This window comes from Oreochromis niloticus, unplaced genomic scaffold (assembly GCF_001858045.2).
Source record: "Oreochromis niloticus isolate F11D_XX unplaced genomic scaffold, O_niloticus_UMD_NMBU tig00000235_pilon, whole genome shotgun sequence".
Taxonomy (NCBI): Eukaryota; Metazoa; Chordata; class Actinopteri; order Cichliformes; family Cichlidae; genus Oreochromis; species Oreochromis niloticus.
The window spans coordinates 796,527-810,596 of record NW_020327097.1 but is presented as its reverse complement, the minus strand read 5'-3'; positions in this window follow the sequence as shown (position 1 = coordinate 810,596).

Sequence of the window (14,070 nt, the reverse complement as noted above, 5' to 3'; positions counted from 1 at the left end):
TCAAACACATGATTAACTCTCTGCTGTAGAAAAGAAATGTAAATGTTAACGCTGCGCACAAGCCCATGAATAACACACCCCTGATAGATTGACAAACACAGAAAGTGGCATTTAAAAGGTTAAATCATCACACAACCTAGGATGCTGCTGTCATCTTCCTACTCCTGTAAAAGAAACACACATAAATTCATCCACCCTTTTGTCCTGTCTAGGTGGAGGTTAACCTTGAGTAGTGGTCAAGTCTTATCAGCTATTGTCAGCTTTTACCAGTCAGTCAGTTTTTTTTTCTCTCACTCATTCATTCATTCATTCATTTTTTCTTTGCTGATAGTGGAAATTATCATCGCATTTTCATTTCCACCCACAGCAAAATGACGTCATTTCAAAAAAAAGAACTTTAGATCGGATTATCTCGCTGAATCCTTTTTGGGCAGGGACTCTCATTTTCCAATTGTCCCAAATCAGCGGCTTTCTCCAGAGCCCATTGTAATTTTTGGAGAAACTCACTCGCAACGGTTTTCTCGACGTGTCGTATAACGCTTTTAATTCCCGTCGTGCAGATCTGCTTAAAGAAAAGAAATTCACAAACAGAAATCAGTGCACTGTTCAAAAACAAAAAATAAAATGAAAAATAACAAATAAAACTGTCAAACAAAACTATCAAACAAAACTCCCAGTGCACTGTCCAAAAAACAAAATAAAAATAAAAATAACAGATAAAACTGAAAAACAAAATTAAATAAAAATACAGAAGCCTGGTCTTAGGACTCATCCCAGAATATTATTTTTCTAATGGGTGAAAACACACCAAATCTAAAACTTGGTGCCATGGTACAGCCTTCCCCATACATCAGAAACAAAAACAAAACAAAACAAAACAAAAAACAAAAGATCTGCTAGTTTTATTCATTTAAACTCTGGCTGCAGGATTCTGTTCATCCCTGTTATCCTGTTCCCCAAAATAATACTAATTCAGTCGTCTATGTATCACTTCTCAACCCACTCAATAAACCAGACAGGATGATAGTAACAGTATTGCCTACTTAAAATTGTGTTTGATCCTAATGAGCTTCATTGCGTGTGTGTGTGTTAGTCGGGTTAATACATTTTCTATTTCTGTGTGTCCTTTTATGTACCTTCCCCCTTTTTTCTGAAACAAAACTCTGTTCACTCCAAATTTTGTTTCAGAAACATCTAAATGAAAATCTCTGTCATAGTCAGGCACAGCTAAACCCCAAATGCTTGCAGGTTACCATTGGCAACCACGCTGTGTGTTATTAACCCCTTCTACAAATATCCTCTTTTGATGTGTAACACTTTATGTATGATTTTGTATTCTCTGTAGTGCATATCATGTGCATGTGTGGTGTTGCCTTTCCATTTTCTCTAACAGTACTCTTGCATACCTCAGTGCTTGTCTTCCTCCCCCTTTTGTGGTGGTCTGGACACTTTGTCAATCCTCCACTTCAAGGCAGTCGTTTGTCTCCCCAGATTCCTTAACCCAATTTGATTCCCCACACTAAAACAGCCTTCCTCTGTCCTCACCTGCTCCTCTCTCTCCATTCTTCTCTCCCACTTTGCAGTCCAATGACAGTCAGTTCTCTTCAGTTTTGTCCCATGTTTGCTCCCACGGTCTCTTCCATTGCCATCTTGCTCCAAACACAGCAAGTGTCAAACTCCAACAATCTTCTCAAAGGTCCTTCACACACAGTGAAGTTGCAGCTTGCTGGAAACGCATCTCCATTCATCCAATCAAGATGATGGATCTTCTCTTTCTGATGCCGTTTGCCCAAAGTGCTGCTGGACCTCTCTGCTCAGGACTCTGGTATTGTCTCTCAGACTGCTGTCCACTGTTGATGTTCATCCTCATGCTTCTGGTAGTGCACTCTGTGTCTTCAGGGAGAGATTAGCTTCCTTGGAGCTTGCTTTTTCAGGATGAGGACGGGAAGCTGCAAAACAATTCAGCCAAAAATTCTGGCTGGGTGTTTCTTTTTTTATTTCTAATGATCTCAACCTATAACTTTCTTCCGACTGCCGCCCGTTGAGAATTGATCCAGGTCCGTTCCCCACCTGTAATCGACAGACTGAGAGACTTTCATTATTCACTGTGACTGGATATGTTTTCATCACTCCTAAAGCAACACATCTCCGCTTATTTTGTTTTGAACTCTACTGACTTTAAACCCCAACAATGAAATTTTATTTGTTCTTAACCACAAACACAAAAAACTTCTTGATGTTGTTGTTAATTATTTTCACCCACAATACTCCAAATTATGTTTTCTTTCTTTCAGCAGGGGAAGAAGATGACCTGTAGTGTCACTGCTTCACCCAATTGGAGACAATTTCCCATTCACACTTCCACACTTTTTATTTTTCTTTGTTTTCATTATTTTCTTTCTCTTTTTTCTCTTTTCTTTTACCCCATTGTTTCACACGCACACATTAACCTGTTAACTCACTCCTCCAACCTCATTTTTCTTTCACCCCAACAGCTCTCATACAATCAGCAAACAAATTCTCCATTCATCCTTGAGTACTTGGTCACCTTTAAATGTCACTGTTAATTTTATCAATTTATTTATCATTACTTTAACGCTAATCCACTGTTTAGTTTTTCTTTAGTTACTTTAGTTCATTTTCTCCTATTTGATCACTTTGATTTCTTAACTATCATTATTTCACAGAAAATCAACAAATCTACTTTTTCTCCCTCTTTTGTCATCAAGGAATTCACACACACACACAGGCTGGTCACTCGCCCCCACCTTTCTTTCTCTCTCACTCACACACACACATTTTACTCCTCCTTTGTTCCACCTGTGACCCCGCCCCTCGAGGCTGGCTCACACACACCTCATGCTTCTCGCAGTCCCATTCAAACTTTCTGCGAGACACCTTCTCTGCTGACACAGGACAACGCCCTGATCAGCACAAAGAGCGGGTGCCGTCCGCTCTTGTACACCTCAAGCTAACTAGGACAATTAGGCTCATGATCTTCCGATCGCGCCACATTTGCCTCACGAATTATTCAAACTGCGCCACGGACTGGATACCGCAGTTTCTCTTCCCCATAAAAAATAAAACCAAATTAAACCCCCCAATTGACTTCACAGTTTGCAACAATTCGCGACACGGCCTCCTGCCGCGATTTCTGCACACCACAAACACACACTTTTAGACCCAAATTATTTTTGTTACTTTAATTGACTCCCGTACTTCAAACGAGACGCCGACTCTAACGGCGCTTTCCACACACACAACGCAATTTACTAACGCTGCCAGTAGCGGTTTTAGATACGGGCGACACGGGCGGTTGCCCGGGGCGGCATCGTGGTGGGGGGCGGCATCACGGGCATCGGCAAAAAAAAAAAAAAAATTGCTTGTACTCATGCTGCCCCGACATCAGCCAGCGCATATTGGGAATGGCATAGGCACCGATCGGTTTTCTATCGCCCATTTGCTGGGAGTAAGGGCGCCCTCCGTTTGCGAGGTGCACCTGCTGCTTGCGGCACAGGGAGGAGAGGGCGGGGCGGCGAGGGATTCTCTGGCTGGCTGGAGCAGCATCTAATCAACTCGCAAAATAAAACAAAATAAAAACAAACCAACAAACACGAAAACACCAGACATCATGATACAGACTTATAATTTGCACCGGTGTTTTTTCGAAATTCAATACGCGAAAAGTGAGCGCGAGAGCCCTCGGTGCGCCTGCTCGCTGCTGAAGTCAAAGTAAACTTTATTGTCATCTCCGCTACATACAGTCGAGTATATAGAGAGACGAGACGACGGGGCTCCAGTTACAGCAGTGCAAGTAAACAAATAATAACTATAAGAAGAGTAAGAAAATAAATATACACTTTAGGACTCGGGGTAAAGGGATCAATGACAATTTAAAATTTATAATTTACAGTTTGATGATTTAAAGTCTCACACACAACGCGTCGAAAGGGGAGGGGGGCCGGCTGCTTCCAAATAGAGCACATTTCATTCATAATAATGTAAATCCAAGCCCATTATGTATTCATGATTTGAATCCTGGGTTGTGTGAAATCCCAGAAATACACCTTAGACAAAGTGAATCTGTGAACTAAGGTGTAGGTCTGTTAGGTTATGTTGTGGTGATCCTCGGGTTGGAGGATGGAGTGCAAAATGGAAGATGGACAAGAAAAGTTCAAAGCCATCAGGTGCTTAGTTTAGAAAAAAGAGAAAAGAAGAGGAGGAGAAACGAGCAAAAGATACACATAAGCAGATGTGTGATTGGATAATGGCAGGTCATCCTGAAACAATCAGAATCATACTTTATTAATCCCTAAGGAAATAATGTGGATTACAGTTGCTCCAATAAGAAATGGTAAAAATAGTAACAGTAACAGACTAAATTCCAAACAAGACATTATGTTACAGACTTTAATAGTAATTAATCATTGTCAATTGTTGATTTGTCCTGTTCTCATTGTATGATGAATTATGATGGCTGTTTGGTAGCCGTTTGCATACAATCCATACTCTCTCTCTCTCTCTTCATATGTGTGTGTGTGTGTGTTTCTCTGGCGAAATTCAGTATGGTTCCGACAACAGTTTTATGTTAATGTATAATCCTTAATATGTTTTATGTGTGTGTGTGTGTGTGTGTGTGGGGGGGGGGGGCGGGGGGGGCAGAGGGAGTGTTCGCCCGGGGCGCCAAACAGGCTAGGACCGCCACTGAACGCTGCAGTCAGTGGGGTGAGCCAAGCCGTCGTGCTTTCACTAACGAAGCAACTTGCCCCCACTCTCATGCAGGTTATCAACCGCGACTAGGATCCAACACCTAGCTTTAGTTATTTAAGGCGTCCCCGGTCCCCTAGGTAACCACCCTGGATCTCCTGTCCCACAGGTCCTATCCCCGCGTCCGAGAATAGGTGGGGCAACCAAGCCCGGAACACACACAGCCCTAAGCTGGCGACGAGGCCTTCCAGCCCCGCTTTCTAACTAATAGTAACACAGGTGTCCTGCTTTAACGCACGGAGGACGGATCACACACCGCCACTTTTTCCTAATACTAAGACGGATCACACACCGCCACTAAAACGGATCAAACACCGTTTCTTTTAACTACTGAGTGAAATTACACTGAGATACGCTCAACTTGGCGAACAGATAATTTAGACTTTAAACAATATGCACGGTTCGAAAATAAACAGGTCGTGCTTACCTTTTAATCATGTGAGCTAGCTCTCTGTTCGCCTCGTTTCACGATCTCAGCTCTGCCAATTCATCCTCTCTGGGACTCGAGCGAATCCCAGGGTTTCGGCACCAAAACTGTTGCGAAATCAGTTTTGCCCCGGTTCTTCATTCGTCGAGGGATCCAGAAACGGCACCGGAACTTCAGTAGTTATTTTTACAAAATCTTTATTCATCTTTATTCATCTTCATTTAAGCATGCACTTCTAGAAGGGAAGACGAGGCCGGTGTCCCTCTGAAACAATCTTCACCCCTTTGTTAGTTCCACCCAGCTTTATAGAGGCGACCCCATCATAAATCCCCATGTGTGCTGCAAAGTCTGTGTCTGTGTCTATGTGCACGAGCACGTGAATGACTGTGTGTGCGCGTACCCGCGTGTCTATGTGAGTGCTCGTGAGTGACTGTGTGTGCATACCTGGTATGTGCGTGCACGTGAGTGAGTGTGGATATAGGTGTGGGAGTATATCAGTTAAGCACTGTGGGTATGTCTCTTCCTAGGGGCCATAAATACCATCTCCCCTCCAGACCACAGTTATCCAGTTACAAATCTACTTCTAAGCTCACGACACAATCAGGCCTTTATTATATTGAGGGCAGTGTCAGTGTCTCTACAATAATTCTACATTCTATCTTAACACATGTCTAAACTCTAAAATAAGCTAAACATTCCTACACACCTTGGAGTAATATTTGACCAGGACATTAAACAAATATTTAGGGCTGTGTGATGAACCAAGTTGAAAAAGCAGAAGGAGTCACAAGAATTATTAGAAAAACAAAGTTTTCATTCATTTAACCCAAATATTATATTTATAAAAGTAATCAATGTTAAGCTCATAAAAAATGTCAAAGAAACAAAACTGAACTCAGGCAAAGAACTGCAAACTTAACAAACCAAATGACTGCACAAAGAAATATAACTGACCTAAACAAACATAACTGAGCTAAACATGAAATGGCACAGAAGGGTAAATATATTGTCTGATCAGACCACTATGACACACGAGGAGTTTTTCCTTTCCAGTCACCTTTCTCACTCACTATGTGTTAACAGACCTCTCTGCATTGAATCATATCTGTTATTAATCTCTGTCTCTCTTCCACAGCATGTCTTTATCCTGTTTTCCTTCTCTCACCCCAACCGGTCACAGCAGATGGCCCCGCCCCTCCCTGAGCCTGGTTCTGCTGGAGGTTTCTTCCTGTTAAAAGGGAGTTTTTCCTTCCTACTGTCGCCAAAGTGCTTGCTCATAGGGGCTCATATGATTGTTGGGTTTTTCTCTGTATCTATTATTGTACGATCTACTGTACAATATAAAGCGCCTTGAGGTGACTGCTGTTGTGATTTGATATATAAATAAAATTGAATTGAATTGAAATGAAATTTAAAATGGGTGGACAGGCTGCACTCTCCCATAGACCTGTCACAGCACTGACAGCCTAGAACAGCATCATTGAAGTCTTTGTTTCTCTCCCGGAGTTATGAATCAATCCTCAAAAACTAGTCCCTTATTTCCTGAGTGGGGCAAAACTAGCATAAGCCAGAGAATAAGCAGCAGTGAAAATATCTGCACTGACAACGTGCCAATAAACTACAGTCATACCACATGTAGGAGGACCTGCAGTCACTGTGTTTAAAGTGGACATGAAACAGTACCTGTATTAGGTTTTATTTGAGATGTTCACATGATGTGATCATCACTCTTTTATGCAATATTAAGGTGTGATTTAACCACAAGTCTCTCCTTTTCCCAGCCCAACAGTTTACAACATAACAGGCCCGTGTGCAATCAACCCACCTTTGTCTACAACATGTCTCAAAGCCTCTGTTTGCTGCCCTGTAATCTTTGTGCCCCACAGCTTTTAACTGAACTCTGCTTGGATTTTGCCTTTTTGCTTTTTTCCCACCTCCTGACTTCTGTATTCCTTCCCTGATCTGAAAGACAAAATCAGATTCATCTAAAACTCAACACTTCAACACCGACCTGCTGGATGATTCACTAACAGCCACTCTCTTCTCTGGCCCTTCGTTACACCTTTCCAAGGTCCCCAGATCTTATGGGGAATATAAAACATCACCACTGCTGATTAAGTGTATTTCTAATTAGTTAGTTTCTAATTAGTTGAGTTAGTTTCTTAGCACGTCACTACAGCCCCCTCAGACTGTGTTTTCTGCCGTCTAAAGATAATATTGATAGTGTGTGGATTTACAGAGCTGGAGACTTTCTTTTTGCCGAGGTCATTAACACTAAGTTTACTATCCTGCGCAAATTTGCGTAACTTCCCTAAACCCAATACCCCCTAGAATTACTGGCTTTTTTATTTTCTGGTGCAAGTCCCGAGGTGTTAAGCACCCCTGCTGAGATTTTCACAGGTCGTCAGCTTGTTTCTCCTACAGCTTTTGTTGTGCAAACCACCCATTGTCCTTGAGGCCTGGCACATTTGCATTTGCTCACTCAGAGTTGCTCAGATCCAAGGCAGGCCAAACCTCTGTGTTACAACTTTCAGAAATGCCTGATAGAAATGCTTCAACTTACTCATGAGATTTTGACCACATTTTTTGCGGAAGTCACAACTATACTGAATGCACGACCGTTGTTGCCAGCTGCAAGAAATGCTTGGTAGGGAACAGCTGTTCCCTACCAAGGTTCGTTTCAAAGTTTGAAAGACTTTGAAATAAAACAGACTTGTGTACCCATATATTGTGAATGTCTGTCTTTTGTATGTAGGTTGTAACACAGAGGTTTGGCCTGCCTTGGATCTAAGTAAACAAATGCCAATGTTGCACACACACACACACACACACACACACACACAGCAAATCTGCATTTATTTGTCCCACAAGTGGAAAATCTGCATTGTCATTGCAAAAAAGTGGACAGAGCACAGTATAGAAAGTGCACTATACAAACAATCTGGAAACATAAATATGGACACGTGTATTCAAAAATATCGGTGTATGTATACACACACACACACACACACATATCTATCTATCTACGTGTGTGTGTGTGTGTGTGTGTGTGTGTGTGTATATATATATATATATATACATACACACACATACACATATATGTACTTTATGCTTTAAGTTCATGAACTTATGGCATTCATTTCAATCCTGTTTGTAAGAGCAATCATGTGTCCTGTTGGTGCCATTGTGGATTGCTGGTCAGAAAGTTTTCTGGTGCCACTAATCAAAGAGACAATGCCCCTAGATAGATTCATTTCAATTATGCAACACCTTCGATTTGATGACAGGGACACGCGGGCAGAACGGGTGAAAACAGACAAATTTGCAGCGATCTCCGACATCTGGACACGCTTCAACGAGAACTGTGCTAAAAGTTTCACTCCAGGGGAACACATGACCATAGATGAACAGCTGTTCCCTACCAAGGTTCGTTGTCCATTCACCCAGTATATTGCAACCAAGCCAGACAAATTTGGGATCAAGTTCTGGATGGCCACGGATTTGGACACCAAATATGTCTGCAGTGCATCTCCTTACTTGGGAAAGGACCCCAGTCGTCAGAAGGGAGAGAGGCTGGCAGAGAACGTGGTCATGAAACTGATGGAGCCGTTTTTGGATGATGGAAGAAATATCACAACGGACAATTTCTTTACTTCACTGTCACTGTTGCACAGACTGCTGCAGCGCAAAACAACATTACTGGGCACGGTGAATAAAGTCCGACGTGAACTTCCTCAACTTGCAAAAGATACTGCAAAGCGAGAGGTATTCTCCACTTCAGTGCTTAGAAGTGGCAGTGTGTCCTTGACAATTTATGCACCTAAAAAAAACAAGACTGTGTGTGTTCTAAGTTCCATGCACCAAGACGTGACGATCGGTGACGGCAGAAAGAGGAAACCCAACACGATCACAGACTACAACCACATGAAGGTATGTGAATGTGTGTACAATTTTACACCAGTGCTACAATGTTTTCTGATGTGTGCTATACAGGCCTATAGAAAAAAACATATACTCATGACTCTCTCGCTCTGCTTTTACAGTGTGGTGTAGACGTGTTGGACCAAATGGCACGGATGTATTCTGTAAGATCAGCAACACGCAGGTGGCCAGTAGCGGTTTTCTACAATATGCTGGACCTGGCGGCAGTGAATGCCTACATTTTGTACAAGGCATGTACAGGGTGGACAGGCAAAAGAAGATTGTTTCTGCATCTTCTAGCTTAGCAACTTCGTTGCCGATTCATGCAGCACAAGGAAATCTTAGCACAGAGGCAGGCTGCTGCAGCTGCTGTGCCAGGGACTGTAAAGACAACGCAGTGCCAGGTGCAAGAGAGCTGCAACAGGAATCGCAGCAGATTTACCTGTGCAACATGTAAGAAATTCACCTGTGCCAAATGCAGGGATGATGGACACTGGGTCTGCAAACCCTGTAAAGTTTGAAACACTTTGAAATAAAACAGACTTGTGTACCCATATATTGTGAATGTCCGTCTTTTGTATGTAGGTTGTAACACAGAGGTTTGGCCTGCCTTGGATCTGAGTAAACAAATGCCAATGTTGCGCACACACACACACACACACACACACACACACACACACACACACACACACACACACACACACAGCAAATCTGCATTTATTTGTCCCACAAGTGGAAAATCTGCATTGTCATTGCAAAAAAGTGGACAGAGCAAGGTATAGAAAGTGCACTATACAAACATTTTATATATATATATACATATACACATATTATATATATATATACACATAATATATATATATATATATATACACACATATTATATATATATATATGTATATATATATATATATATATATACACACACACACACATATTACATATATATATATATATATATATATACATATTATATATATATATATATATATATATATATATATATATATACATATACATATTATATATATTTATATATATATACATATTATATACATATATATATATACATATTATATACATATTATATACATATATATATATATATATATATATATATATATATATATATATATATATATATATATATATATATATATATATGTGTGTGTATATATGATATAGATGTGTCTGTGTGTATAACTAGACTTTATGCATATTATATAAGGTGTGGCTATATAAATATATGTACAACTCTGTGTATATATGTTTATGGACAGGCATGCAGGCAGGTAAGGAAGGAAAGCAGCCTTGCAGGGAAGGAAAAACTTGAATCTCTCATGGTTAGGGGTTGGGGGAGGGTGTGTTTGCACAACAAAAGCAGGAGAACAATGGAGCTGACGACCTGTGAAAATCTCAGCGGGGTGCCAAGAGGTGTTAAGGTCGGGGGGAATTTACGCAAATCTGCGCAGGCCAGTAAATCTAGTAGTAGGGACTTGCACCAGGGAAAAAAGGCTCAGTAATTCTAGTGTTAATCATGTCAAACCGCAGACACGCTGACAGACTGAGAAGACCGCTCGTGAAAACGACCAATCTGCGGATCCACACACGATGAACACACAGAGTGGAGTCTGTAAACAAATCTAACAGTTAACCTGCAACACAGGGTCACGTGCCTCCCTCAGTTGGGAACTCTCCTAAAATAAAGTACTGGAACGCACCGCGCGCTTTATGGCAACTTGGCTCCGCCCCCACACGTTAGTAATGTCACGTAGTGTCGGGTCGTGGTTTTGTCACACCAGCCCTCATACTTTCACAAACACAGTCGCTCTGTGTGAATCAAACCGCAGGTTCACAGTGTGCATTCAAACAGCGCTCAGAGTCAGAGTGTTCATGAGGAGCAGGAACAGCAGAAACAGCGTCATCCTCCTGTAAACACGCAGAAAACCGGCTGAACGTCCCGTTAAATTAAATGTGCCAAACTTTGAAATGTTAAATGAGTCATTCCACCGAATGGGCGCCATTTTCATCCCCTGGAAATTATATTTATAAATTCTGATGAAGATTAACTGTAAAACACATTTTCTTATTAAGCAAAATGTCACACATATTGATCTGATTGAAAATTTAAGATATATGTTGTGAAGGAATAATATAAGAACTGCCTTGAATACTGAAAAAAACCAGTATTTGTCACCTGTCCTCATTACATCTTAAAATGAAACATATTGAATACAATCCTAAAGAAATGTTGGGTTTTTTGCATTTTGTGGTGACTGCATTTCCGCTCTATGCATTGCATAAATCTTTGAGTCTTGAATCTTGAATATTTCCATAGAAACCTATAATAATTTTGTTAAATATACACTTTAGTCATGTCCCTGGGTTTTCACCCAGTCCTGTTACCCTAACATATTATCCCGTGTAAAAAATGTGGAACATTGCAGAAGTCACATGCACAACAGGAAGTTGCATAAGGTGAATCTTTTAAAAGCCATGCAAAGACCAAAAGTACGTTTTCTCATTTATTTGATATTTTAACTATGGCTGAATATCAACATACAGCCCCATTACCTTAATTATAGCTTAGTTGTTATTTGATTATTTTAAAAATCAAATGTTGGGGAAAATCATTAGATTGTGCTCACTGTCCTCATACTAGCAAGGATGCCATGTGGCTATATTGCAAACTGTATGCTAAAAACTCACTGCTATTACTTTCAGTCCTGTTACTCATATAAAGAGTAGACTGAGTACCAGTTACAGGAGTGAGTAGAGTCAATGGATTAAATGATTTATTAATGAGAATATTTGTTGATTTTACTCTATTTACCTGATTTTTAAGTTGTACAGTTGAAATTACTTGAGTTGTTGAAATTTATGTTCAGTTTCGTGATATAAATAAATACTGATATGAAGTCAATGCAAAGGTGGAGAAAGACACACCATAATATCAAGGAAAGAAAAGAAACTGAACTGCACCTTGTTACCCCTCGAGACTTATTGGGACACATATATGTGCAAAATGCATGAGAATCTGGGTTGTTGTGCAGAAGCTTCACCACTTGAAAGTGATGACTGTCGATCTGGATGATCTTGTGAAAGCCATCACACAGAAAACAAACTGCATGTACGGAGAATGTTCTGAGTGCAAGGATCTCTCTTCCCAGTCTCCATCCAGTACAATGCAGAGAGTCAAGTGACTTATCTCCAGCAGGCAGTAGTGGATTAGGAGCACAAGAATGACCCCAGTGGCAAAACATCCAAAGTAACAATCAAAAAAGAGACGAGGCTTGAAAGCACATGAAGACTTGATTCATGTTGACCTCTGAAAATGAGCTCTGAAAATATAGCACAGAGATACAAGCAGTCCACTTCAGAACATCACACCAGCACACAGATGTGCTTTATATACATACATCCTCCCATCCAACGTCCTTCTGCACAGTGTCCCCATCAAGACTTAAGGGCCCACCAGCAATCTGGCAGCACTTGTCACCAGTGCTCAATTACATGCAGAGGGCACACTCACAATCCACTTTTGCAGTGATGCTTTCAATAGAGACAGAGAGGGAATTGTTTTATGTTTTCTACTGAACTGTTCAAACTAGTATTCACTGCTGGGACATGAAACGGCGAGCCACAGAAGGGTCCACTGGATGGTGTGGGATGAACCCTCAAGAGGACAGCACAGAAATAGCACCAACTGTCTTGTCAGCAACTGGAAATTTCAGATGCTGCAGAACTGTTTACTGTGTGGCACAATTTTATATGAGTGCTTGATGTTTGTTGTATATTAGCTGCTATGACAACTCAGATTCCCTCTGGGATTAATAAAGTCTCTTTGATTCTGAAAAGGCAGAAATGGCAATCAAGTTGTTTGAAGCAGTTGAGAAAGCAGTTCAGGAGATGGCTAAAGATGGGCCATCAGTTCCATCCACTGAGGATACATCAGGCAGTTCTCATTTCCCAAGGAGAACTGACATACAGGGACGTCAGCTGCCAGTGCACAGCAAAACAAATTGTGACCTGTGAGTGCTTTAACCTCCTAGGACCTGCCGTCCACATATGTGGAATCACATTTTTGGTTATTTTGACCAAAATACTCAATTTTGCTCTACATGGGGCTGATATCCACTTACAAGGACATTATACTGCTACTGTTCTATCAAAATTTCAAATGAATATCCTCATTTGTGGCTCTCATTTTTCTTAAAAAAAAATAAGGTATACAAAAAAATCTGGAAATTCTTTGTTTTTGCGTTCGTCAGGCCCCAATATGCCCAAATATCAAAGAGAAATTAAAAATGCATGTCGTGGAAGAGTTCGGGTCTTAGGAGGTTAATACAAAGCATTTCACATTCAATCAACAGACAGCACCCACAGCCACAGAAACTGTGGCAAAAAGGTCACACAAGTTTGTTTTCACAGAAAACTCCCACACACGTGCACACTAACATCCAAACACACTCAGGACATGTTCAGTACTGTTACCCAATATTCATTCCTTGTTACTTTCTGCAAATATGTTTGGTTGATCTTTCATCCAGTTGGTTAATAAATTACATGATAATAAATTTGATAAGCTTGAGGTTTGTGTCTACTTGGATTAATAAGTGTGCCTCTGGATCGATATGATTTCTGCTTATATGGGGCGATCATGGCTCAAGAGTTGGGAGTTCGCCTTGTAATCGAAAGGTTGCCGGTTCGAGCCCCGGCTTGGACAGTCTCGGTCGTTGTGTTCTTGGGCAAGACACTTCACCCGTTGACTACTGGTGGTGGTCAGAGGTGGCGCCAGTGTCCGGCAGCCTCGCCCCCACCTGTCAGTGTGCCCCAGGGTGGCTGCAGCTACAACTAACCTGAGGAGGCTTGGATTTGGCAGCAGGTACACCTGTACATCCTTCTCAGCAGCACACATGTGGCTACCATTTAATCACACTTCTTCCTGAGCTTTG